At 38.0% G+C, this 26,725-nt stretch overlaps 1 long non-coding RNA gene and 1 pseudogene across 2 annotated transcripts in view; one reads left to right on the plus strand and one right to left on the minus strand.

Moving 5' to 3' along the window:
- Positions 1-26,725, minus strand: part of LOC309802519 — a 65,992-nt gene that overhangs the window by 8,219 nt on the left and 31,048 nt on the right. The window contains exon 3 of the long non-coding RNA XR_014293817.1: positions 24,352-24,453. This is a non-coding gene — a long non-coding RNA (uncharacterized lncRNA). The remainder of the gene's footprint in view (positions 1-24,351; positions 24,454-26,725) is intronic.
- LOC309802262 (MARCKS-related protein-like) lies at positions 21,699-22,348 on the plus strand (annotated as a pseudogene). Its single transcript has one exon. The product of its transcript is annotated as an MARCKS-related protein-like (transcript).

Below are 26,725 nucleotides of genomic sequence, written 5' to 3' on the forward strand. Positions count from 1 at the left end.
TGGGGCAAGAAAGGGCAGGAAAATGTAGGTCATGCACAGATAGCAGTTGACAGCCCTGCTTAGCAATCATATGATAGGTAAAAGGTAGTAGTAAAAGAAAACATTGGGGCCCACGTAGTTTGGAAAATCAGGTGCTGCTCTTTCCTCCTACAGGACACATTTCCTCTTGGCGATGAGCTGTGACAGGACATTCTTTGAGTAGATCTGAAACACAGATCCTTGAAACGATTCTCATAGTAAATGTCTAAATTGGAAGTTTTTTCTGTGCCCTTCCTCCCCATATTTCTTTTTTATTTTGAATAGACTTAGGATAAACAAGACAGTTAATCATGAAAAGTTCTTGATGCAGTGAAGAAACAACAGTCTGTCTTCTCAAGTGGTCCTTTGCTGGGTATAAAATTCTTAGACATTGACAAGCAGTGACAGCCTTCCTGTTGTAGCTTTGTTAGTTACAAAACCCCAAACAGCCACAAGTTACCAGAGTGATTGTTTTCCTTTCCATGACTTCAGAATATAAAAAGGCCAAGATATATTAACCATCTACTTTATATATCTAAATCACAGCAGAGGACATGGACACCTTAAGTCACCAAAACATTGTGGAGGGAATAAAATATTTAAAAACTGCAAGCTTATGAGATGCATAGGATGGAAATTTAGCTTCTGTTTATAAAACATTTTATCAGGATACATGTCACCATTGCTGGAGAAGGTCTGTAACCTTAAGCTGTTCTTTCTTCCTTAGAGCCCTTACACAAATCTCTGGTATCTGGCCCTGCATCTCCATGATCTTCATCATTATTAGAGTCATTGTCACTACATAGCCTAGTCTAGACTGATTTGTACTTTGAATTTATATAAACAGCATTATACCTCTGGGGCAGAAAGATCCTAAGACAGCCCTCCAAGATCCTTGCCTCCTGGTGTTCACATCTTTGTGTAATCTCGTCCCCTAGAGTATGGATAGGCCCTGTGACTTGCTTCTAGCCCATGGACTATGGAAAAAGTGATGAGATGTATGTGATTACATACTAGCATAGCACCCAACTTGCTCGAGTCTCTCTCTCTCTCTGTTGCAGATTTTGAAGAAACAAGCTGCCATGAATCCTACCGCTGCTAGGAAATGAATCCACCAACAACCTAAGGAGTATGAAAATAGATCCTTCTCCAGTCAAGCCTCTGGTGAGAATCCAACCCTATCCAACACCTTGATTGCCACCTCGTGAGAACCTAAACCAAGGACCCTGTTAAGTCATGTTCAGACTCTCAGCCCACAGAAACTGTGGGAGATAATAAATGTGTGTCACTTTAAACCATTAAGTTTGTGGTAATTTTTTATGCAGTAATAGAAAAACAATAAAACCTCCAAGAAGTACACTGTTTAAAACAGATAAGGGAAAACATGGTTATGCAAACAACAAAAATGTGAATTAAGTATAGCTGTGGGCATTTTTACTCTCTCTGCAGGGAAAAAGAAATAGCATGAAATTTATTTTATTATCAATTAGAGAAGTAAGGCTTAGAAATGTATATAAGTTCTCAATGTTAGGGAGCCAAATAAAAAAGAGTAGCACAACATGACATCCAACAAAGTAATTTAAGCAGCATTAGGAAAGTTCCTATGGCACTAATACTCCTCAACTCAATGACAGAAATACACCCTTCATCATTTTAGCCTAAGACTTCGGGTTCTAGGCATATGTATATATTCCTCAGAAGGAAAATATTTTAAACTATTGTCAACATTTTCACTTATTGAGAATGAAATTTTATATGAGTCAAGAAGAGCATAAGAACCTGTTAGGTCAGCTCTATCCTTTTAAGTCTATGCTCTTAACCTAGCAAAGCTTTCTAAGATCTGCATTAAAGCAACACCGCCAAAGATACTACAGGTTTTCAGACCTGGATATTGAATCATTCACTTCAACAGCTAGCACATTTCCCTGTCCTCTCTCTTCCTCATTGTGTTGTCCTGGTTAATGTCTCTGCCTTATCCTTCCAGTTGACGTGTTGATTGATTACCTTCCAATTTCCCCACCTCCAAGCATGGATCCATTATTGCTCTTATTTTTCCTACCATTTATTCTGATACTCCAAGGGTGAATTTCCAGATAACATCCCCTAGGACTTTCCCTGGTAATACTGAAGCACTCTCCTAGCCAGCATCTCACCTGGGCAAAGTCCATCCCCCAAACAAGATCCAGATATAGGCACCTGAGTAGAGAGGGAAATAGTGCTCAGGAAGAAGGAAAGACCATGAAAACAACTTCACCTACTATAGAATTTTGCATAATTCTGTGGGGTTGTTATTAAGTTATCTACACAAGCAGATATTTAGACTCAGTTGAACTTGGTCTTCTTCCTCTCCACTGTCCGGGACTCAGCAGTGGTATTTGTGGGAAATAATGAGAATAGAAAATTATCTTTCTCTTAATTTCTTCCAACATTTATGAAATGTAAAACAGTTATATGCAAGGCACTTTCTAAAGTGCTGTTAGTGACCTCAAAATGAATAAATCATGTCCCTTCTGCTGAGTTGCAAGAGGGGAGGACATAATTTATATAAGTATAATGCAAAGCAGAAAAATAATTCTATGATAGAGTCACAAAGAGTTAGAAGGGAAAGATTATATAAGATTGGAGCAATCAGGAAAGTATTTTTGGAGAAAGGAAGTTGAAAGCAGTTGACCAGTGATCCATTTCTTTCTCAATTACCATAGGGATGCCTCTAGAAAAAGAAAGAAGGCAGTGACTCAGTCTAATATTCTTGCAAATATGATTACTGGAATTCTGGGGAAATAGACTAATGATGTAGGATGTTTCTGGTTTAGGACTGCTTAGGATGAAAAAGCCCATAATCTATGGATTTATCATGCTTGGTTCCCTGTAGAATGTGATATAAGCTAAACACCTCTCTGGAGCGTAATGTGGAGATGTTTCCTAACTTAAATGCTTCCCACTGTGTGAGGTGACCTGCAGTCCGCATTAGAGACCTCACCTATTATTCTGGGCTAGAGAGCACATCTACCAAAAAAGGGACATGGGGAATCTTGTGGGATGTCTCAACCTTCTCTCTGCCCTGCCTGTGTCTTTTGAGTGCTTTTATTCTTGAAACTGTATCAAAAGCTTGATACTGGGTAAGAGCTGTGATTTGTGTGAGTCTTGTTTGACAATCTGATCCTTGGTGTTAACTCAGTCTTCATGGAAGAGGCAGAATTTGAAATGAGTTTAGAGAGGTGTTTAGGATTTTAAAAGGCAGAAATGAAGCAAATGGCATTCCAAGCAGAGACACTGAGAAAAGAAAGTAGAAAAACATAGGATATATTCAGGCTACAATACACATCCTAGTTTAGCTAGAGTATATGCTGTATCTAAGGGAACAGTCATGAACATAAAGCTTGAAAAGTAAGTGGAGGCTTTGAATTCCAGGCTGAGGACTTTATACTTAATTCTGTAGAAGATGAGGAGCCATTAAAGGATTTTTACAAAGAGAATAACAGTATCACAGCAGAGCTTCAGTAGATTTTTCCAGCAGATCTGTGCAGGTTGCTTTGGAAGGTGGAAAAAGTTTCCAGAGTGAAGCTTGAAATGGCTTAGCTCAATGATTCTCAAATGAGGTCTATGAACTCAGTGGATGTCTAGGCACAATTTTAAGTTCTTTTTGAGGATTTTTCTGTTGTTATTATTTGTTTTTTACCATTTAAAAATATTGAATATAGGGCCTCCCTGGTGGCGCAGTGGTTGAGAGTCCGCCTGCCGATGCAGGGGATACGGGTTCGTGCCCCGGTCTGGGAGGATCCCATATGCCGCGGAGCGGCTGGGCCCGTGAGCCATGGCCGCTGGGCCTGCGCATCCGGAGCCTGTGCTCCGCAACGGGAGAGGCCACAACAGTGGGAGGCCCGCATACCGCAAAAAGAAAAAAAAAAAAAAAAAATATTGAATATTTATTTATTTTGATTATAATTTTTTTGATTCATGTAATACTGCATGCCATGAAATGGCCTTTTTTTAAATTGAAGTAGAGTTGATTTACAATGTTGTAGCAATCTCTGCTGTAGAGCAAAGTGACTCAGTTATACACATAGAGACATTCTTTTTTAATATTCTTTTCCATTATGGTTTATTCCAGGAGATTGGATATAGTTCCTTGTGCTCTACAGTAGGACCTTGTTGTTTATCCATTCTAAATGTAACAGTTTGCATCTACCAACCCCAAACTCCCAGTCTCTCCCCCTTGGCAACCATAAGTCTGATCTCTATGTCTGTGAGTCTGTTTCTGTTTTGTAAATAGGTTCATTTGTGCCATATTTTAGATTCTACATATAAGTGATACCATATGGTATTTGTCTTTTTCTGACTTACTTCACTTGGTATGATAATCTCTAGTTGAATCCATGTTGCTGCAAATGGCATTATTTTGTTACTTTTTATGGCTGAGTAGTATTCCATTATATATATATGTACCACATCTTCTTTATCCATTCATCTGTCAATGGACATTTAGGTTGTTTCCATGTTTTGGCTATTGTGAATAATGCTATGGGTAAAAGCTATGATTTGTGTGAGTGAACATAGGGGTGAATGAACATAGGGGTGCATGTATCTTTTTGAATTATAGTTTTGTCCAGGTGTATGCCCAGGAGTGGGATTGCTGGATCATAGGGTAATTCTATTTTTAGTTTTCTGAGGAACCTCTATACTGTTTTCCATAGTGGCTGCACCAACTTACATTCCCACCAACAGTGTAGGAGGATTCCCTTTTCTCCACTGATGATAATTTTAAAATACAATTTATGTTCAGCTAGATGAACATATCATAATTAAATATGCCACAAATTTCAGTGCTTACGTCTTCCTTCTGTTTATCATCATGTTGGCACTAATTACAATTTAAATTGTCATGGACTACTAAGAAAAAAAAACAGGACTTCAAATGTAAATTTGTATTCATGCCAAGGGAAAGACAAATCTTTTTTATTCATTTGAATTTTAAAAAAAATGTTATGGGAGAACTATGTCATCACAAAGTACCTGATAGTACATACTGAACTCCAAATAATTTGAATAAATATTTTTCTTTACCTCTCTAGACAACTCTCTCTACCCTTCTCCATTCTATTCTGTGCCCATAACCTTCATCAAGGGGTTTCCTTGATCTCTGACTGGGCTCAGCAAATGGGAGTTAGTAGCAGGAGGCTGAAGAATAAGAAGGGTAAGATCAAGGTATTTATTTTGATGTCTTCCTCCCTGCTGGATTCCTGCAAATTCACTGTATCCCTCTAACAAAGAGCATAGCTTCTCTACATTGTTCTCCTATAACTGCAGCCACTCTCTCCAAGCTGTGATGATCACTTCTTCATTTACCTTTACAGTCTCACAGTGTTAGTGGCTCTTCACTACTAAAATACTCAATACTCTTTAGTTTCTTCTGAGCCTGTCTACACCTTTCTATATATTTCTTTTATTAAATCCTCTTCAAATACAGCTAAAATAAATGTCTTTCATTTTCCACCATGATTCATCTGATACAATGAATCTCAATGATCAGTACTCTGTTCGTATTACAAGCGTCAATTTGGTTTCAGCAAAACAACATCTGTCACATTGAAATAAATATATTACTCTGAATTTGATTGGTTTTATAGTTTCATTTTATTTAATTTATAAAGTTATTTTTGTTTATGGTTGTATCTAAGCTCTAATCATAAGAAGTGTATACCTAGTTTCATGTTTGTACATTATTTAAGAAAATAAATAAATAATAATAATAATGTCAGTCAACACTAAGGAGGTCCTTGAATTTTTTCTCCTTCAAATGAAGGCCATATATCATTCAGATCTGAGACTCACTAGCCTAGCTCACTGCTTCTACCACAGCTTCCAAAACATCTCTTAAAACCATTATAAAAATTGTCAGCGTATGAAATGGACAATTGATAGTGAATGCATACCAAAAGCCAACAACTTCATAAAGCCCATTATGACTCCAGAAGCCACAGCTGGAAACAACTGCACATTCTCCTACCCCCACAGCGCTCTGAGAAGGCCTACATGAACCACTATGGTTTTTCATGAATTCCAATCTTTAAACTCCAGATTGGAGAACTGTATTCGAACGTTTTCTTAGTCAAGCTAGTAAATTCATGACTTGACACACCCCTCTACTAAAAACATAAGCAAGTTTGAAAAGGAAAAAAAATAGGCATTTTTTCCCAAAAGATAAGCATCTCTGTGAACCAGAATTCATAGTGGTACGTGGGGCTGAAGCTCCTGACTTGCTGGGTATCAAGTCCAGAAAAGATTGGCAGGAGGTAGTTCAGCCTCAGAAGCATAAGGTATTCTAGATGAAGAATAAGAGTCAGCTTCACAACTTGTAGCCAGAGGTTGGAGAACTTATGGTGATTGCTGCCTGGGACTAAAGAAGGCTTCAGACCTATGGAATTGGGAGTATAGAGACCAGCCTTCTAATACGAACTGAACTAATCCACCTGCTGGCTTGGTGGATTAATCTTCAATATCTCAAATATCATAATAGGGTAGGAACTTTGAATCATCATTTTATAACCTAGTTCTGGATAGAGGTTGGGGAAAAGGGTAGGTTGGCATGTGTATATCAGCTAGGGCTAAGTTATGTTGCAGTAAAAAATTAAACCAAAATATAACCAGATTTAGATGACATGGAAAAAAATTTATTCCATGTTCACATCACCATCCATGCAGGTCAGATGATTCTCCTTGACAGCTGTCCTCCAGCAGTGATATGGGAATCTGGGATGATTCCATCTAGTATCTCTGCCAATTCAGTGCTTTTTACACCCATCAATAAGATAGAAAATGTGGCTATCCCACATATGCAGACCAATGTTTCTAAACATATGAAGAAATTTACCAATAAGAAAAAAACATAAAACAACAATCAGAACATGAAGTTGCTTCATAGGAAATTAATTTCTTATAAAAGATTGACAGACTTCAGAATAAGTATATTTTGAATGCTCATAGAGATATGTGAGTTAATAACTTCTATTTAGAAATTAATTATGTAAAAGGAAGAATTATTTATATCAAAAATGACCAATTAGAAACATAGGAAATATAGCCATTAAAATTAAAAATGCAATGGTTGGATTAAACTGAATTATATATAATTGAAGAGAGAATTAGTGACAGTAGGAAAAAGGAGCAAGGAAGCCATCCAGTATGCCAGAGACAATGAGCTTTTTTAAATAGGAAGAGCAATTTTGAGAATGTAAGACAAATTGAGAAACTCTCACATTCATCTAATAAAAGTCACAGAAGAATAATATAGACAGTATGAAAGATAAGAAATATTTGAAGAAATATTTGAAGGGAATTTTCCAGAATTGAAGACAGACATGAAATAAGGAATGTATCCAAAATAACAAGAAGATTAAGCCCACATCAAAACCTATATTAAATGTAAAATATCAAAAAATTTAAAAGCCATCTGAAAATCTACAAAGGAATGAAAATAGATTAACAATGATACCTCATCTAAGGCAATAGAAATCAGAAAACAATGGAACAACACCTTCAAAATGTTGAGGAAAAAAAATTGTCCGTTTATAATTTTATATCTGCTTAAAGTGTTACTTCAGAATGAGGGCAAAGTAAACACATCATCAGACCTACAAAGACTTAGAGTTTGCCACCCACAGATCCTCACCATAAACATTGATAAGACATGCACTTCAGCAAAAAGGAAAGTGAACCCCACAGGAATATATGTGCTACAAAATGTGTGAGGACAAAAACCAATAAAATTATAGTAACAAAAAGTAACTCTTGTCCATAGAAAAGTAACAATAACTAGTAATTTATATTAAAAAGGCAAAAATAAAAAATTTAAATGTCATAACAAAAAGGAAAGAATATCTAACAGTAATTAAAGAATGCTAAGACCCTTATCATGGTTGCCTTCTGTTGCTCGGGATTTCAGTATTAGAAAATATTAGGAGTGAAAAAGCATTCAAGAGTAATAGATTCATGCCTATCTCCAAGTAGGTAGCTGTGGTTGTCTTTGATAAAATACAATTTTTTGTGTGCCTTGGTATATTCCCTCCATCCTATTTATTTTAAGTGTTGAAAGAGAATACGGTCTGATATGTTTTCCAATATTAGTCTTTTAAAATGTTTTATATCAATCCAGATGAGTGATTGTATTTTAATGATTCATAGAAAGTATGAGTATTTTTGAGACTGCAGAGAGGTGTTATATTTCTGACTTTTGGTGGGGAGAAGTACATAGTATCTTTGTCCACTTCTCTCCATGGACCACAAAATTACACACATGCACACACACACACACACACACATACCCCCCCACACACTGAATTATAACGGGCTTTTACCCATGTTGCTAGGTTCTGTAGCTTAAAAACACACAAAACAAAAACTGCATGAGGCTTTCCAATTGCTTCATAATGGTACTTACTTGAAATTTAATTTGTCATCCACAGGTGATAAAGATGAAAAGAATCTGATAGGTTTCTTAGTCTGAGTTAGCTTGTGAGTTAAAAAAAATGTTTTGTGATCAGGAAAAGTGGGAGATGCTATGTTATATCCACCATTTTGAGCTTTAGTTACCATAATTGTTTGGGTTTAGTGATGGCCGCTATCAAACTTTAAATATTTGGGGTCTTTTTCTCTAGCTAAACTGGCTTTGGTAAGAAAGGAGTGAAAACTTCAGGAAAGGTGATGTGTAATTAGTGTTTGATGGAAGGATGAAGCAATTGAAATGAATTCATCCATAGCTCATTATTATAAGCAGCAAGTAAGTCTGTTGCTTAGTGACAGTGATTATGTAATAGAGATAAGCGGAATTTTATTGTAGAACAAGTATTCATTATATAAAATTTGTTATAACAAGATCATTCTTTTATAGAGAAGCTCATTGAATGGAATAAGCTTTGTTATAAAGAACACCTTTTGTAAAGTAATTTGATACAATGACTATTTTTACTTTTTTTAAATCATATTTTAGGCCCAAATCATATGAAATGAATGGTCAGTTTCTTATTGCTCTTTGATCTGTGAAAATGCAAAAGTAATAAATTATTGACTAGATCAAAGGAACAGAGAATTCATGCAGTGACAATGTAAAACATGTGGGAAATGTGGTTCAAAGAAGACCATGACTTATAAAAGTTTGGAATTTCAGGACTAATTTCTTGAAGTAGGAAAAAATCTAATTTTAGCAGCTTTCTTTAGTAACAAAGATTGGAACTGGATTTTCAAGAACCTATATAATTAATCATTGTTCTCAGAGGCATAGATGTGGCTTCCACTAGTTTACTATTTAAATTCAATACCTTTTGAGAACCAAAATTCCTAACCATGTAGGAAGTGGGAAAATATCAGATTTCATTTACCATGAATCAACTCAAATCATTTGACAAAACTGAGCTACTTCTAGTCTGTTACTTCTAGACTCCTGACTCTAGTAAAAGAAGCATGAGTGAGACTACCAGTATTTATCCCTAATCAATTAGCTACTAAATTGTTACTTGTTACTCCAAGGTATGGGGTGAGCAATACAATGCAAGTGAGGCTGAAACTAGGAGAGAGGCCTGAGTACCAGAAGTTTAGCAAAGTTGTAACGAGATATCACAAGTTTGCAGGAAGGAAAAATCAAGCATCCAAATATTGTATCAAGTTAAAAGTACAACACAGATAGGCAGAACAACACAAGAAAAGATTGATCTTGTAGTTTAGGGGATTTATCTTCCATATTCTTTATCTTTCTGATAAGATGCAAAGTGGTCACAGGGTAGAAATAGAAAAGACATATAATAGAAAAGCTTTGCATATACATACATTTATACATATAAAGTTAAACAGAAGACAAAACAGTTTGCAGTTAAATGCTAAATAGTGATAACATATAAGACTGAGCCTAAATAATTTTCAAGAAAGGTCAAATGTTTGTTTACTTGGCTCATTTGAATCTTACGTTTAAATATGCTGTTTGGCTATTGTTTCTTGGGAGGCAGGCATCATGTATAGACCAAAATTACAATCAACAGACCCTTTAGCTCTTGTCTTTCCAAAGTCAATTTACCATAGCAGCTACTATAGATTCATCTAGCATGTAATTTTTTACATTTTACTGTGTCTATTATAACCAATTACATGTTATTTTAAAGATTGTCTAATAAAACTGAACACATAGCTCTAAATAAAGAATCATTAGCAGCTTTCACTGCAGAATGTAAGAACAATGGAGAGGCATGTTGATAATACTCAACAATTTCACCTCTGAGATGTGATTTTCTGTCTGTGCATGATCAAAAGCAAAACAAGCTTACTGATATTAATATAGCCCATTTTTCAAACTCTGCCTTAAGCTATTCAACTTCAAGCTTCCCATTTTCAAAGATGTTGGGTCTTAAGGGACATGTATTTTAAACTACTATGTCAAATTGATCAATTTAAAAATATATCTATGATGCACATCTCGAGCAAAATCCATAAGAAAAAAAATGGACAGTGTTTGTTGGAATCTAGATAAATAACTCCACTAGAACAATATTTTGGCTTAAATTCAAAAGCATCCCAAAGACTTAAGTTTCCATGACATTTTTCTAACTTTCAAAAGTTCATAAACAGGAACAATATAAGATACTCTCCCTTCTCTCTCTCTCTCTCTCTCTCATGTCAACTCTAACTAGTATTTCCATTTTTAGCTCTGAAAAATTGATGTATCTGAAGTTGTACCATTTTCTTCTAATTCAAGGAAAGATTCAAAATAGCAGTGTCCATATTATTTAGTGTTAGGCAATACCTGGGCATTTTACTAACAAGACAGAGAATTTGTGCCCTCAAGCCCTTTAATTGCCTGTGAGTTAATAAGTACTCATAAATAGATTTGAGAAGGAAACATAAAATTCCTGCTGATTATCATGTGAGTGCTGGTAAAACATAAAGCAAGTAAAGTTTGCTTTAGAAGTCCAATCTCCCCATCAGCTCCATCACTCCAGTTCTCTTCACTCCACTCTCCTTCCTCTACCCATAATACTGACAACTTTAACTCATCTTCTGTAGAAGAAGATGTATACAAGACAAGTATTTTGGAGAGAGAAAGGATTTTAAGCAGATAGGACTCTACGGCAGTAACTCTGAAAACAAAACATCTATGTGATTGTGTTAGGATGCTTCAGGAATCCTTTCTGAAACATTTTGAATTATTGCCCTGATCTTTTCCAAAAAGCATTTAATAATTCAGTCAATAAATATCAATGGCATTAACTATGTTTACTAGTAAGAGGGTATCTTTTTTATTCCCCTGATTCTATAAATTAATTACATTCAAACTATCATTTAATGATAATTCCCTGTTTTTAAGTGGTGCTCGACACTGAGTGCCAGAACTGGCATCTAAATACTCCACCTTCTAAGCTCAAAGGAATGCCAGTAATTGGAGCCAGCATCATCTTCCACATAGGGCCTGTAGAAAGGCACTGTTTCAACATAACCATAAAGATCACCACCATCACTACCAATATAAGAGAAAGACTGGGTTTGGGAAACGAGGCATGGCTTTTATAGAGAGTTCAAGAGTTATAAATTTGAAAAGCAAGGCTATTGCTTTCCCAAGGAAGAATAGAGATGGCATACTTCTTACCAAAACAGAGAGAGAAGGGCTCCAGGAGAATTACTCTCAGTGACTGTCTGAACATTCCTTATTTAAAAATTTCCAGGCTACTAGGCCAGCAGAATGTCTGATACTGAGTGTGGACAAAGAGCAAGAAGAAGATGGCATGTAAGAGAGGTCAGTGAAACAGCCTGCATTCCACTGTTAAATGTGGACCTCGATCCATGATTTCCTATGTAGACACTGAGTAGGATGGCTGGCTTGAGCTGACTTGCTGGTATTAACCCCAGGAAGGCTGTCTATTAACTAAGAGGATCCCAGCAGTAAGAATATATAGAGTGGGTGGCTTGTGAGAAGGGTTGACCTGGCAGGAAAAGATTAAAGCCAACTTGGATCTCCCATTCCAGGAGATTATAGAAGGGGCATTCCTAGGGCCCTCCAAGAAACCAAAGGAGAATGATGGCCAATCAGCATTAGATGGAGATTAGCCTGTTGAAAAGAAACATATAAGAAACCATGTCCATCAGAATAGAAGTACAGGAAAGAGGGAAGGGAAATGAGTCTTGTCTTGGTCATTTGGGGCTGCTATAACAGAATACTATAGAAGGGTGGCTTAAACAACAAAAATTTATTCCTCATAGTTCTGAAGTGTGGGGAATCCAACTTCAAGGTGCAAGTATGGTTGGGTTCTGGTGAGGCCCCTTTTCCTGATTTACAGACAGCCACCTTCTCACCACATGCTTGCATGGAGCAGGCCTCTTCTTATAAGGGCACTAATCCCATCGTGAAGACTCCACCCTCATGACCTCATTTAAACCTAATTACCTCTCAAAGGCTCCACCTCCAGATACCATTACACTGTGGGTTTGGGTTTCAGCACATGAATTCTGGTGAAGCACAAACATACAGTCTATAGCAAGTCATAAATCTAACTAGAGCTGTGGGGGAAATGGGAAAGTTTTGAATTGAATGTGAGATTGAAGTTGCAAAACACACAGGACTGAGTTTTAAAAAACTAGAAAGACTGTTCTGATAACTGAAAAGACTGTTAAGTAATAGAATTGGAAGTAGTACCTCAGCAAAAAATAGAGAGGTCAGCATAGTACAGAGTTATCAGAGAAATAAATCTAATTCATGTTTATCCCTAACAAGTTGAAGCTCCTCAATAAACTCATTACAGATTTAAAATTTTATCATATTAAAACAAATTTTAGAATAAAAATAAATCCCTGAAAATCATACTACATTGATACTATTTTATAAACATCCTTTTAGTGTTTACACATATAGTTACATATTTTACATAGCTATATCCACAGTGTAATTTAAATTTTGAATCTTTTTATTTCCTGTATCATATGCTAGCATTTTTTTTTTTTTTTTTTTTTTTTTGCGGTACGCAGGCCTCTCACTGTTGTGGCCTCTCCCGTTGCGGAGCAAAGGCTCCAGACACGCAAGCTCAGTGGCCATGGCTCATGGGCCCAGCCGTTCCGTGGCATGTGGGATCTTCCCGGACCGTGGCACGAACCCGTGTCCCCTGCATCGGCAGGCGGACTCTCAACAACTGTGCCACCAGGGAAGCCCATGCTAGTGTATTTTAATCATCCATTGTAAAAGACATATTATATTCCATTGAACTATTATTTTATAATTTGTAACTATTGTGCTTTTTTTCATATTTGCTTCTAAGTTTTGCTTTTATAGAAAATATAGCAGTTACTCTTAGTTCATGTAGCTTTTAAGATTTTATTTAGTTATTTCTTAGGATCACTGGTCATAAACCTGTCTCAAGGCTTTTGATATAATAAAATGATCAAATTTGTTTCCAGAAGTTTTACATTGCAGCCAGCAATAAATACAGATATTGGCTTCTCCACAATCTCACTAGCATTATATAATATCACTTTTTAAAGTTTTCCTTACTTTAATAGATATAAAATGGGCCTTTATTGCTGTTTTAATCTGCATGTTTTGGATTCCTCCTGAAGGTGAACATTTTCTTTATTTCCTGGTTTTATTTTCTCCTGAATAATTATCTCAGTAACTTTTGTCCATTTATCTATATGGGATCTTGATGTCATTCTATGTATTTAAATGAGCTTTTTATAGGTTGAAAATATCAACTCTGTTCCACTTTAAAGCTGGTTAAACTTCTCTAGTACTAGCCCTCCCTTACAGCATGCATATGCATGAGCATGGCCACAAGCATCCCTAATTCTAAGGAGGGTCCCCTTATATTTAATTGTTTTTTCCTTCTAAATTATTCAAGACTTCATGCCATTTGGGAGGAAAGGTTCATCATTAAGTATATGATTCCGACTCAAGTAATTACATTCTGCTAATTGGGGCTATTCTTGTGGCATTCCTGAGGGATGGGATTCTCTGAAACTGAGACACTTATTTTGAACAGTCAGGGACAATGTGCTCCATGTAGGGGCAAAGAAATTCTTCTCTAAAGTTTCTTGTTCCTTGACAAGTATTGGAAAAGATCCATTTACATTTATTCTACACATTCTCATCCCCCACTCCCACCCAAGGGCAGAAAGTTTGGGGCTATTACATAGTCCAACAGAGAGGAAGACCCCAAACAGCCTCAGAAGGAGGCCTGCATGGGAGATACTAGGACAGAGACGAGAGGGTGTCCTAGAGCAAATAACAGAAGAGACAATGCCCATTCAGATGTCTCTTGTCCAGATACACCTAGAGCCCAGGTTCTCATTCTCTAAGGCAAGGTCTTCTAGCAATATGAGCAAGGAGAGGGTGGTGTGCATTTCTGTGAAACTTTAGAATGAGAGTTTCTGTTCATATTATTGCAGTATAAGGGTCCCTCAGAGCCCTTCTTGTAAAATCAAGGAAGTTGTTCTGGGATCTGTAGCTAAACTCCTTGAGCCTGGCTCCCATGCAGAAACAACACTGCTTCAATAAGAAGTCAATGAATATTTCCCATAAGCCTTCTTCTTTGCCAAGAATGTTAAGCCTGCAGGCAAAAAAGGAAAATTACAGGACCAAGCGGGGTGGTGAGCAGTAAATACATAATAAGTCTGTGTGGTTTTTAGGTGAAGACAAATTGTTTTGAAGACTATAAAGATTTTCTGGGTGCACATACAACATTCATGAACACCTGCAACGACAGCATCCACTGTTTTAGTCATGAACGACTTATTCCCTCCCCTCTTTCTAGTTTTCTTAAATTTACAAGGGATCAGCTTACATTATACCTTTCTGCCAAACATCTCCCTACATTATATTAATAAAAGTCTTGGCCTATTATAAAAGTAATGAAACCAAGGAAAGGGCCAGAACCTTAACAAAGATTTGAGCATCTCCAACTCCTAACAAGTATTAAATTGCTTATGTTTCTATGAGCAAGGAGTCATAGAATTACATGATTCACATAGGTCACCTGCTAAAGGAATCATTGTTCCATTGGCACATTGTCAAGTATTAAAGAGAAAAAGATTATTATTACCTTTATACCACTCTTGGTAAATAAAAACAAAGTTCAGTTCTTAGATAAGAAAGACAACTGCCCAGATGGGTGACTACATAACTAAGGTTAAGTTTCCTGAATTCAAAAATATCCCTCTTGGCCACTCTTTCTGAAATTAGAGCTAGACTTTTAGGCAATTATCCCATTAAACCTCAAATAGCCCCCATACAGGACAATATAGAAAGACACTGTCAAACATTAACATTTGGGTATGAATTTCTTTATAATACTCCTTCTCAGAGAGCTATTTAGAGAAAATGGTTTTGAAAGGAGAAATAAGGAAGAAGTTGGTCCAGATAATAGAAGACTTTAAGTTCAGGGCAGTAGAAAGGATTTTTTTTTCCCTAGGCCACAAATACAGGATGAAAATTCATCAAGAAGTCATCACTTATTAAGCTATTTATGAAAACAACAAGGTCTGAATTAACTCTATCATGAAAAAATGTGCGCTAAAACTGTTGCCCCATAGAACTACTTTAGTCTGAATTTACTTTTAGAAGGGTGAAATCAGAGAAGTGCTGTTCAGATTTTATGTTATGACAGACTAATTTCTTCACTTCAGTCCTGGGGCAGACATGGCTAGATGCCTACCCAATGTCTTTCCTCACTTCTGCTTTGTCTAATAGGACCCTGGCTTTTTGGAGACGTAACAAACTGTCTAGCTAAAATCATTTGCTTTCCCATACTCCATGGCAATCTAATCATGTGGCACAGTCCTGCTCTATGAAACGTAAGTAGACATCTGCTGGGATTGGTGGGAAATCTGTTGCTTCTTGATGCAGTCACCATCCATGCCTGACTCCCTCTTCACTTTATCTTTCCTTTTGTCTGATAAAATATTAGCATAAGACATGGCAGCAAGCATCTTTCTTGCAATCATAAGATGCCAAGCTTGAAAGCAAGAGCCTGCAAACTATGTTTGGCAGAACAAAAAGATGGAAAGAATTGAGGTTCCTAGTAGAATTACTGAGCTGCCACACCTACCCTGTACTACCTACTCCCAAACTTCTTGCTGCAGAAGACAAATCCTGGTCTCTTAGGGCCACTGTGGTAGTCTTCTGTTATTTGTAGCCAAATACATCTTTAACAGAGCCCTTTGACCCTGTTCTGACCATAGACAAATATCAGATCAGAACAGATATTAGTACACCCTTTATTAAAACTTGCTTCAAGTCTTCTCCTCTGGATTTCTGAGCATACTAACATAGAGAAATAAGCTCCACTGTGATAAACACATCACCTGTTCAGAGCTGTGTTCTCTCTCTGACATGTCACAAACCATTGATTTCTTTCTCCCATTCAACAAATATGTATTGAATGCCTCCTATGGTGTAGTCACTAGCAATACAATAGTGAGAAAAATATATAAAATCTGTCTGTTATTAGAGCATATATCTAGTTTCCATAAAAATATCTTTTTTTCTAAGAAACATGCTCATTGATTGGAATAGCATTAACTGAATATTTCACTTTTTAACTGGTTAGCCTGGTAACATATAGAACTCAAAACATCCCTTCAATATAGGTTCAAGAATATAGTGTTTAAAAGTGGAAAGTATTACTAATGTTATATTGAAATTTAAAAGCAGGGTATCCATGAATGAGTGCTGCAATTTCCAAATTAAAAAAAAAAATCTTGTCTGAACAATGGACTTTTAGACACTTATGGTTTTACTTTTTTCCTTTCATTGGTCTTAATTCTTATATTAGTCTGAATAATTTAGTAGGGGTGGGTGAAAAACAACTTTTGCTGATGCTCAATAAAGTATGTTTGTGTGTTAGATACTGTGGGAAGTGTTTGGAGAAGCAATAGGCTTGCAAAAGATTTAACCAGCCAGGCTCCCCAACTTCATGACAGCTTAAATTATCTACTCCAAACTGCCAGCCACACTCTTCCTGAGACCAGCTATTAGACTTTACTTAGGCGGGGTTTCAGGAGCATCTGATGTTTAGGAACCAGAATTTTTTTGTGCATTTACATAGGGAATAGTTTTTACTTTGACTTTTCCCCAATGGACAAAGCATTCTTGGACTGGTCCTGAGTGTTTCCCTGACTCCATAATGCATGAGTCCCTTATGGAGACAGCTGATATGGGAAGAGGCACAACATATAATAACCCAGTGTAAATTATAAGGAACTGGAGTGGAATCCAGGCATAGAGTAAGTCATTCATGAGTACAACTCAGAATGCTTAAGGCTGGATGCATTATATTTCCACCAGCTCGGCTCCCTGCTATGATTTAGATCTAATAGGATACACATGCTGTTTGTTTGTATTTCTATTGGCAATATGCTTATAATGAATTGTACGGCTTCCATGAGCATACTAAGGATTGAGTGAATTAATTTTCCTGTTTGGTGATACCAGCTTGTCTTATTCCAATGCAAAGTGTCAATGATGTCAGAATTGTGCTTGAGCATGAAGTATGAATATGTGTACTTACGTTTGAATATAGGTCTATGGGCTCTTTTTTACTAGACTATTAGACGTGTGTGTACATACACACGCATCCTTACATACAAATATATGCCTTGTTCTTAGGGTGGTCCATTCAAATCCTATACATTAATGTAGTCTATATATTCCTTTACTTTCCCAGAATAACACATATTGATTTCAAAGGAAATTAATTTAGAGGTAAGCTACATGTTCATTCTCTAAAAGTTCTTGTCTGAAAGTCTACAGGTAAAAATCCTTCCCTGCATGACTTGGTCAGGGAGCCACACCTGAATAACCATGCCTGACCTGCAATCTTGAGGTAGCATGAGTTCATAAATATTCTTTAGACCATAGTGCTCTAGTTTTGACAAAAAGTATTTTAAAATTTCTATTTCTGATCTTTTTTTAATGATGTGATTAAAACACAACATTATGTTTAAAGGATTTTGCCACAAGTCTAAAGACAGGAGAGATATTAAAGTTGTGTGTGCCACCTTCCCCCAGATTTCACACTCATATACCTGGAGATCCACTCTGACTGGTGAGACTATCTTTAAAAATTACAGACATATGAGGACTGGGGAAGAATTTAAGAATAATTTTCAAAATCAAAATACAATATAAAACAGTTAAAGAAAATAAACATATTTCTCTAGGCAATTCAGCTTTAATAGATTAACTGATGAATGGGTTTTTTTTGGCTTACAAAAGAAAAATAGTAAATTTTGCTTTATGACATTCAAGTGTTTTGTCAAAATATACCTGGCTGTACTTATTATCTTCCCTTCCAACACTACCAAACACACACATACTCGGTCAGAATAAACCTGAAGAAAACAGGTGCATGCATGAATGGCGTTCTGGTACACATTGTAATCATTTTAATATAGGTTATCCAGTCACAAATGATGCATAAAAATGGGAAAGAGATGAAACTCCTTCCCGTCTTCTCTAAGAGATAAATAGAATCACAACAAGAGAATAATAATTCTCAACTCAGAAGAAGAGGTCAAAGGGTGGGATGCTCTCCGAAGCAGGAAAATATCAAATCTTAACTGAGGACCAGGTAATGCCACCATGTTGGAGAGCATATTCGTTCTCTAGGGAATATACATTATCATTGCTGTTGTTGAGTCTATTTGTATTATTGCAACTATTCCTGTCATTGATTGACATGAGGTTGTTTGGCATACTTCCTTATATGTGAATCTCTGTTCAGACTAAATAAGTACCTGGGACTGTGTACGGGGCTTGATATCGTTTGAGCAAACCAAACTTCTAAATATATGTTCTTGGTTCTGATAACAGATTAATCTGGTGAGCTCTCAGAGTCTGTTCCTAGGTTCCTTTGTTCTTCTTTACTTAATGTCAATATGTCTGAACAGCAGGTCTGATACAACTCATCATAACACTCAAAGTTGACATATGCAAATAAATATTACTTTTCAAGTCAAATTCAATAGAGAGACAATGATAAGAATATGAAAAATATTGCTGGTAAATAGAAAAAATAGTAGCAACAATAGCAGTTTTTTACATTTGCAAATCATTTATAGATTCACAATTTCACAATTAAGTTCTTAAGTCAGAAAATATCTCCAGTCATTATAAAAGTTTATTATTAATTTACAATAGAAATGTCTTTGAAAGTTAGTCAGAAGGTAGTCAAAACCAAGCCCTTACTGTGGATTTAAAAATCTACCACCAAGTCCACTATGCATAGACTCTAAACTTTTATAGAGTTACTCCCCTCAGTTTTCCTAATATACCTGTTAAAATTTCATCCCATGAAAATCCTCTAAAATGTGGCTGTATTATTCTGCTGGGAGTGTGGCAACTCAAGCAGCAGTTCTGACATTAAAACTGCTGTTGGTGTTTTATCTTCCTTGCATCACTTACCCCAAACAGGCCTGATAGCTACTTGCCTGGAGCTAGGTCAGGGCAGAGAAGCCTTCTGAGCTGGCTCACTGAGGATGCTGCAAGCCCAGTTCCGACCTTTCTACTCCAGCAGTAAGTGGGCTTCCTCTGTCTCATTTCCACACTTGTAAATATTTCAGATAGTAGGATCCCACAGGAGCAGAAAAAAATCTGACTCTTGCTTCTTCTTTCTTCTCACATCTTTTCCTCCTCAGAGTTGGGGTGGGAAGCTGGGGGAAGGGCTGGTTAGGCTTTGATTCTGAGAAACGCCAGTGAGGCTTTAAAAACTTGGTACTTTTCAATAAACAATCAGATATTCCTTTCAGAAAGTTTCCTCTTAACAGTGTTCATGACAATGCCAATGTTAATGATAAAAATAAAAACTATTTATTGGTTGGTGCTATAGGTCAGGGATTTCTAGATTTTCAAATTTTATGAACCTAAAAATTAATCAACAATAGAAAAAACTGGGAAAGTGATATAAAGCTGCCAACTTTTCATTTCCTATGAAAGGTAATTTGAATAAACAAGTACTATCTTTTATCACCGTTGTATAAAGAAAAGACAATTTGATACCAAAATTGTAGGAAGAACCCCTGAATAAGATGTAGTTTCTTGGGGCTTCCCTGGTGGCACAGTGGTTGAGAATCTGCCTGCTAATTTAGGGGACACGGGTTCGAGCCCTGGTCTGGGAGGATCCCACATGCCGTGGAGCAACTAGGCCCGTGAGCCACAATTACTGAGCCTGCGCGTCTGGAGCCTGTGCTCCGCAACTAGAGAGGCCGCGACAGTAAGAGGCCCGCACGCTGTGATGAAGAGTGGCCCCCGCTTGCCACAACTAGAGAAAGCCCTCGCACAGAAACGAAGACGCAACACAGCAAAAATAAATTAATTAATTAATAAACTCCTACCCCCAACATCAAAAAAAAAAGATGTAGTTTCTTATTAAATTGAATAAATTTGGCTAAACAAAATTTTCACTACTTTTTATTTTTGTTTTTGTTTTTGCCAGACTAATACTATCATCACCCACTAACCCCAACTGATACGTATCCAAGATATAAGCATGTGCACGATGAGGAAAGAGATGGTATGCTGTCTCTTTAATTGGTGCTAAGTTTTCCATTATTCTTTTTACATTCAACATTGTATCAGTGCTTTAGGGCCTAGAAAGAATTTGACTAGATGGTTGCTTCTCAGAAACAGAGACCATTAGAATTTCAGTGATCTTCCAAATCTACTTGTTTTAAGGCCTTATTTTGTAGGTAAAAAAATCAAGGACCAGCAGGGCCCAATTTCTAAATACCACACAACTTCCCTCAATGAAAGGTGTTAGCCTCCATCTGTCTATAGCAATATAGTCACCTTTCAAATTTATAGTCAACATTTGTCTAATAAGCATCAGATATGTCTATATGTTATTTCAGTTACGCTTATAGACTGGTTAACCTTTTTGGTAGAAGTTAGCAATCCCGTTACACAGATAAGAAAAATAAAATCAATATGTAATTAACCCAAGTTCATACTGCTAGGAAGTGGTAGGGTTGCCATTTGGTGAGATCTTCTCCAAGTTACATGTTTGTTATTCCTTACCATATAATTAGAAGGTATTTATTGAGTGGCTCTATGGGTCCAGCACTCTGATTAGTGCTATAGCATTTGCCAGCTAGGTTGAGAATCTTAGGGCTGTCATGAGAAGAAAAAGGGGTGCCTTGAGCTTCAGTTGCTCTCTTCTATTTATTAGGAGAAGAGAGAGTGAAAAAATCTATTTTAGGAAGAGTAATCCAGTGTGGTACATGTCTAGGAGTATAGGGCAAGTCAGATAGATGCCCCTCCAGACCCCAGTACATTGGTTCAATACCTCTGGAGTCCAGGCCATAATGATGGCTCCCTCCCCCCAAATTTTTATCATTTCCCGGTTAATTCTTCCTGTACTACCTGATGATATCTCTGTATTGTTAAATGAAATGATGATTTACTTTATGTCACTATATACATTTTCATATGCTTAAATGAAGAGCCCTACTCTCCTCATCCTAGTGCCAGCCCGGTGCTTAAATCTTATTTCCCCTTGAGGACAAAGAACAAGAATCACATTTTAGGCATTCTGGCGCGCAGCTAGCGGGTCTGGCGCTGAGCGGGGTTGGAGCTCGGTTCCCCCCCGACACACACACCCCTCTCACTCAGGCGCGAGCCCCACCCCTCCGCCGGCCAGGCCCACCCTGACCAAACTATCCCCTGCGGCGCGAGCCCGGCGTGGCTGCGGGCGCCCCCCAGCAGAACCCCTGCCATGGGCAGCCAGAGCTCCAAGTCTCCCCGCGCGACGTGAACGCGGAGGAGGCAGCAGGCGCTTCCCCCGCTAAGATCAACGGACAGGAGAACGGCCACGTGAAAAGCAATGCAGACTTATCCCCCAAAGGTGAAGGGAGTCACCCCCACCCCCGTGAACGGAACAGAGGAGGCAGCCCGGGCCACTGGCGATGTCATCGAGCCGGCACCCCCTAGCCAGGGCGCTGAGGGCAAGGAGGAGGTCTCCCCCAAGGAGACCCCCAAGAAGAAGAAATTCTCTTTCAAGAAGGCTTCCAAATTGAGTGGCCTGTCCTTCAAGAGAAATCGGAAGGGGGGGTGGGGGATCCGTCTGCTTCCTCACCCACAGGAAGGGCAGGAGCGGGGTGGGGGGGGTCGGTGCCTGCAGTGAGGAAGGCACTGCCCGGGAAGGGAAGGCAATGTGCCACCCCTGAGAGCCAGGAGGCCCAGGCCACAGGGGCAGAGGCTGGTGCTGCCTCCAAGGGAGGAGACACAGAAGAGGCAGGGCCCCAGGCACAGAGCCATCCACCGCTCTGGGCGGAGAGGTGCCCTACACCAGCGGGTGGGCAGAATGAGTAGCTGGGTGGGGGCAGGTGGGTGACCTTAAGCTGCAAAAACTGTGCTGTCCTTGTGAGGTCACTGCCTGGACCTGGTGCCCTGGCTGCCTTCCTGCGCCCAGAAAGGAAGGGGCTGTTGCCCCCTAGCCACGTTCCCTCTCGTCCTCTTCCTCCTGTGGATTCTCCACTCATCCATCTGGTCTTCCTCTTAAGGCCAGTTGAAGATGGTCCCTTGCAGTTTCCCAAGTTAGGTTAGTGATGGGAAATGCTCCTGGCCCTGTCCCTATCTCCTTCGCTGTTCCCACCTGTGCAGAAGACAATTGCTGGTTTTCTTCCCCAATTCTTTTCCAAGTAGGTTTTGTTTACTCCCCAAATCCCTGAGCCAGATCTAGGGGTGCCTACACTCCCAAACCCTGAGTGTCCAGCCTTCCCCTGTTGAGTTTTTAGTCTCTTGTGCTGTGCCTAGTGGCCCCTGGGCTAGGGAGGACACTGCCCCCATTTAGGTTTTTATAAATGTCTTACTCAAGTTCAAACCTCCAGCTTGTGAATCAACTGTGTCTCTTTTTTGACTTGGTAAGCAAGTATTAAGCTTTGGGGTGGGGGAGAGGTATGTAATGTGACACAACTTCTTGTTGTCTATTTTTTCCCCTCCCATTGTTTTAAATAACTTTTAATGGCCAAACCCCAGATTTGTAATTTTTTTTTTTCTAACTGCTAAAACCATTCTCTTCCACCTGGTTTTACTGTAACCCTTGGAAAAGGAATAAATGTTGTCCCTTTAAAAAAAATCATATTTTTATTTGTTTGCTTTTTGAATCATATTTTGAATGGCACAGTCCTTTAATGTAGAGGCCCAGAAATTATTTATTAATTGCTTCTGTTTTGGTTGAAAGTACCAGAAGTAGGCAAATTGTGTAATAGATAATGTTTGTCTCTGGCTGTATTATCTCTTCTTTCCATACTTTTTCTCCTCTTTTATGTTACTCTCTTCTACACCTACACCCCCCAGCCCAAAAGAAATTAGCCCCTTAGTACTTCCTACTAGATAAAATTATGTAGCCCTTTCCAGAAAATTTGTCTTCCCTCTGATTAAAACTCACATTCCTTCTGTGCCCAGATCTCAGCTACATGTCACCTGTCACAGAAGTTCAGCTGATAAGCCAATTAGCACTAAAGTATGATGACTACAAGAAGTAGTTCATTAATCTGTTAATAGAAGCATTAGATTATAACTGGGGATATTTGGAGACACAACATTTGAACCTATTCACTCAACTTTTAATTAATATTTGAGTACACATTACGGTTCTCAAATTTTTCACCATTAAGTAAAGCTTTTTAATTCATTAGACTCCACAGTCCTTATGTTTTGATATATTTTGTTTAGCAAACAAAATTTATTTTAAGCAATATTTGGTTTCCTGTTTTATTACACATACATATCTATTAATCAAAGTTTCTGGTCATCATGAAGTAACCAGGATATAATCTTACTGAACTGGTAGAATCCTAGCCAACAGCCTAGAAACTCATCTCTTTAAACAGTCTGTGCAGTCTTATCATTGTAGATGGATCACTTTCTTTGACATTTTAGAATACTGACTGTAAAACACATGGATTCTCCAATATTATCATCACATCCCTGGTGGTGCAGCAAACCCAGGTTTAAAATCACTGGTGGAACACTCACTGTACACTGAGCTTGGTGCTAAGTGCTCAAAATATGAAACTAAATAAGCCAAGGGCCCTGCCTTGATATTCTCAGGGTCTACTTTCCATTGTGGGTAACTTTGGCTTTTGCGTGCACAACACCTGCCTGGATTTCTAACTTCCCCCATTTTTACTCTGTTTATTTCTTAACCACCTAGGGCCCTCCTCAGGACAGAGCACTTAACACTTTTATCTTTTGTTATCTTGAGCACTATGCATAATTCAGGTACTTTTTGCATAGGAGGCAGTCTAGTAGCTGCTTCCAGGGAGGAACTAAACCAGAAGGCAGCAGAATGTGAGGTTAAGATCGCTCACCTGAAGTGGACACTTCTCTGGATTTGAATCCCAGCTCTTCCACTTTTGAGCTAACGGAATTAGGGCAAGTTTCTAACCCTCTTTATGCCTCCCTCTTCTTATCTGAAAGACAGAAATAATAAGAGTACTTACCTCTTATTTTTTTTGAGGATTAAATGATACAATGTATGTAAAACATTTATCACAATATTAGCACATAGGAAGTGCTTAATGGATTCCATCTATTATCATTATTAATACTACTATTACTAAAGGGGAAAAGAAGAGAAATAGAAATATTAGGGTACTGAGGTTTTAAAAAAGGGATGCATTCTTAATGGATCTTTAGCCAGAGAAGTATCAGGTTTGAGGAGATCATTGTTTTGAGAGTTAAACAAAGCACAGGTGAAGGAAGATGGGAAAGAAGAGGAGAGACAAAGAACAAAGAAAGTGAAGTAACAGGGCAGAAGAGCTTAAATCATAGACCATGGAACGTGGTGTCTCTCTTTTCCAGGTAATTTTGGGTGCCTATGTCTATAATTTTAATGATCATAATATACTTAAAATGGAATAAAAATAGACATTGCTCGTTTTAGAGAAAAAGTGTTCAGAAATTATAGATTATGTAGAGAGATTTTCCTCGGACATAGTTCAAATGAAAATAAGAATAATAATGAATCTAAATCAGGCCAAGACTTCCAATTTTTGACTCTTGAAGTTATGTCAATAAACTCCAGCATTGGATTAGTGAGAAATCAAAATTCATTCTGTAATCTTGGAATTTGAAAGCTGTATTAGTCTCCTGTTTCTGCTGTAACAAATTACCACAAACCTAACGACTTCAAACAACATGAATTTATTATCCTACAGTTTTGGAGGTCAGAAGTCTAGAATGGGTCTCACTGTGTTAAAATCAAGGTATGGGCAGGGCCCAGAGGAAAGTCCATTTTCTTGCCTTTTCCCGCTTCTAGAGACTGTATGCATTCCTTGGATCATGGTCCCCTTCCATCTTCAAAGATAATAATGGTGGTCAAGTCTTTCTCTCAGTGCATTCCTCTGACACTGACTCTTCTGCCTCTCTCTTCATTATTCCTTGTGTTTTCTTGTGATTACATAGGACCCACCTGATTAATCCAGGATAACCTCTCCCTAGATCCAGGTCATCTGATATGCAACCATAATCCCATCTGCAATCTTAATTCCCTTTTGCCATGCAACTTAATATATTCAGGGGATCCAGGGATTTGGATATGGTTATTTTTGAAGTGTCCTATTCTGCCTACCACAAGAGTGTACTGACTGCATTCTGCTTTAGCTTTTCATGCTTACAGAAATTAAATAGAATAGATCCAAATTTTAATATATATGGGTAATTAATACCATTAATGGAGGTTACTTCTGAAGTCCAGTTAGAAAGAAGTTCTCACTTACTAACAATTTGGGAAAACTGATTAACCTTTCTGTGCAACAACCCTCTCATTTTAAATGAGAATCATAATATCTACCTCATATTGTTGTGAGAATTAAATGAGTTAATTAATGTAAAGAATTTAGGCTGACATAAAATGAGCAGTCCATAAAATTAGTTGTTGTTATTATTATTAGCCAGCTTTATGATCTATTGAATCTTTGTTTGTTTGTTTGTTTGTTTTTGCAGTACGCGGGCCTCTCACTGTTGTGGCCTCTCCCGTTGCGGAGCACAGGCTCCGGACGCCCAGGCTCAGCAGCCATGGCTTATGGGCCCAGCCGCTCTGCGGCATGTGGGATCTTCCCGGACTGGGGTACAAACCCGTGTCCCCTGCATCGGCAGGTGGACTCTCAACCACTGCGCCACCAGGGAAGCCCGATCTATTGAATCTCTTAAATGTATGTGTGGTTTTATACATTCATCAGTCATTATCAATACATCCATGAATCTAGTCCGTCCACTGATCCACCAGCATTTATTAAACATCTATTGTGAAATGAGCAGCACACCACACATAATAGAAATAACAAACATACGTTACAATTACATAGCACTTTACGTTTTCACGTTTTTATCTTATCTGACCCTACTTAGAAGTTCCTGTCCTTAGAAGTTATAGTCTTGAGAAAACAACAGATTACATACAAATTTAGCCAAACACCCTAGACATAGTATTGAAGTTTTGCAACATTGGGAATGGGCACTCACTCAGGCCTGAGATTCATTAAGAGTAAGTCTATGGATTAGTGAGCACCACATGGGGGAATGACAATGTCCACCGTCTCAGTCTAGATTGGGCTCTTCTCTCACACAGGGCTGTGAAGTCTAGACTCATCAGGTTAATGAGGTCCTAACAGTTCAAAAGAAAGAGAACAACAACAAAGTAGGCAAAGAAGAAAACAATCTACGGTGTGGTGGCTGTAATAC

Source organism: Mesoplodon mirus (assembly GCF_964341445.2).
Source record: "Mesoplodon mirus genome assembly, chromosome: 4".
Taxonomy (NCBI): Eukaryota; Metazoa; Chordata; class Mammalia; order Artiodactyla; family Ziphiidae; genus Mesoplodon; species Mesoplodon mirus.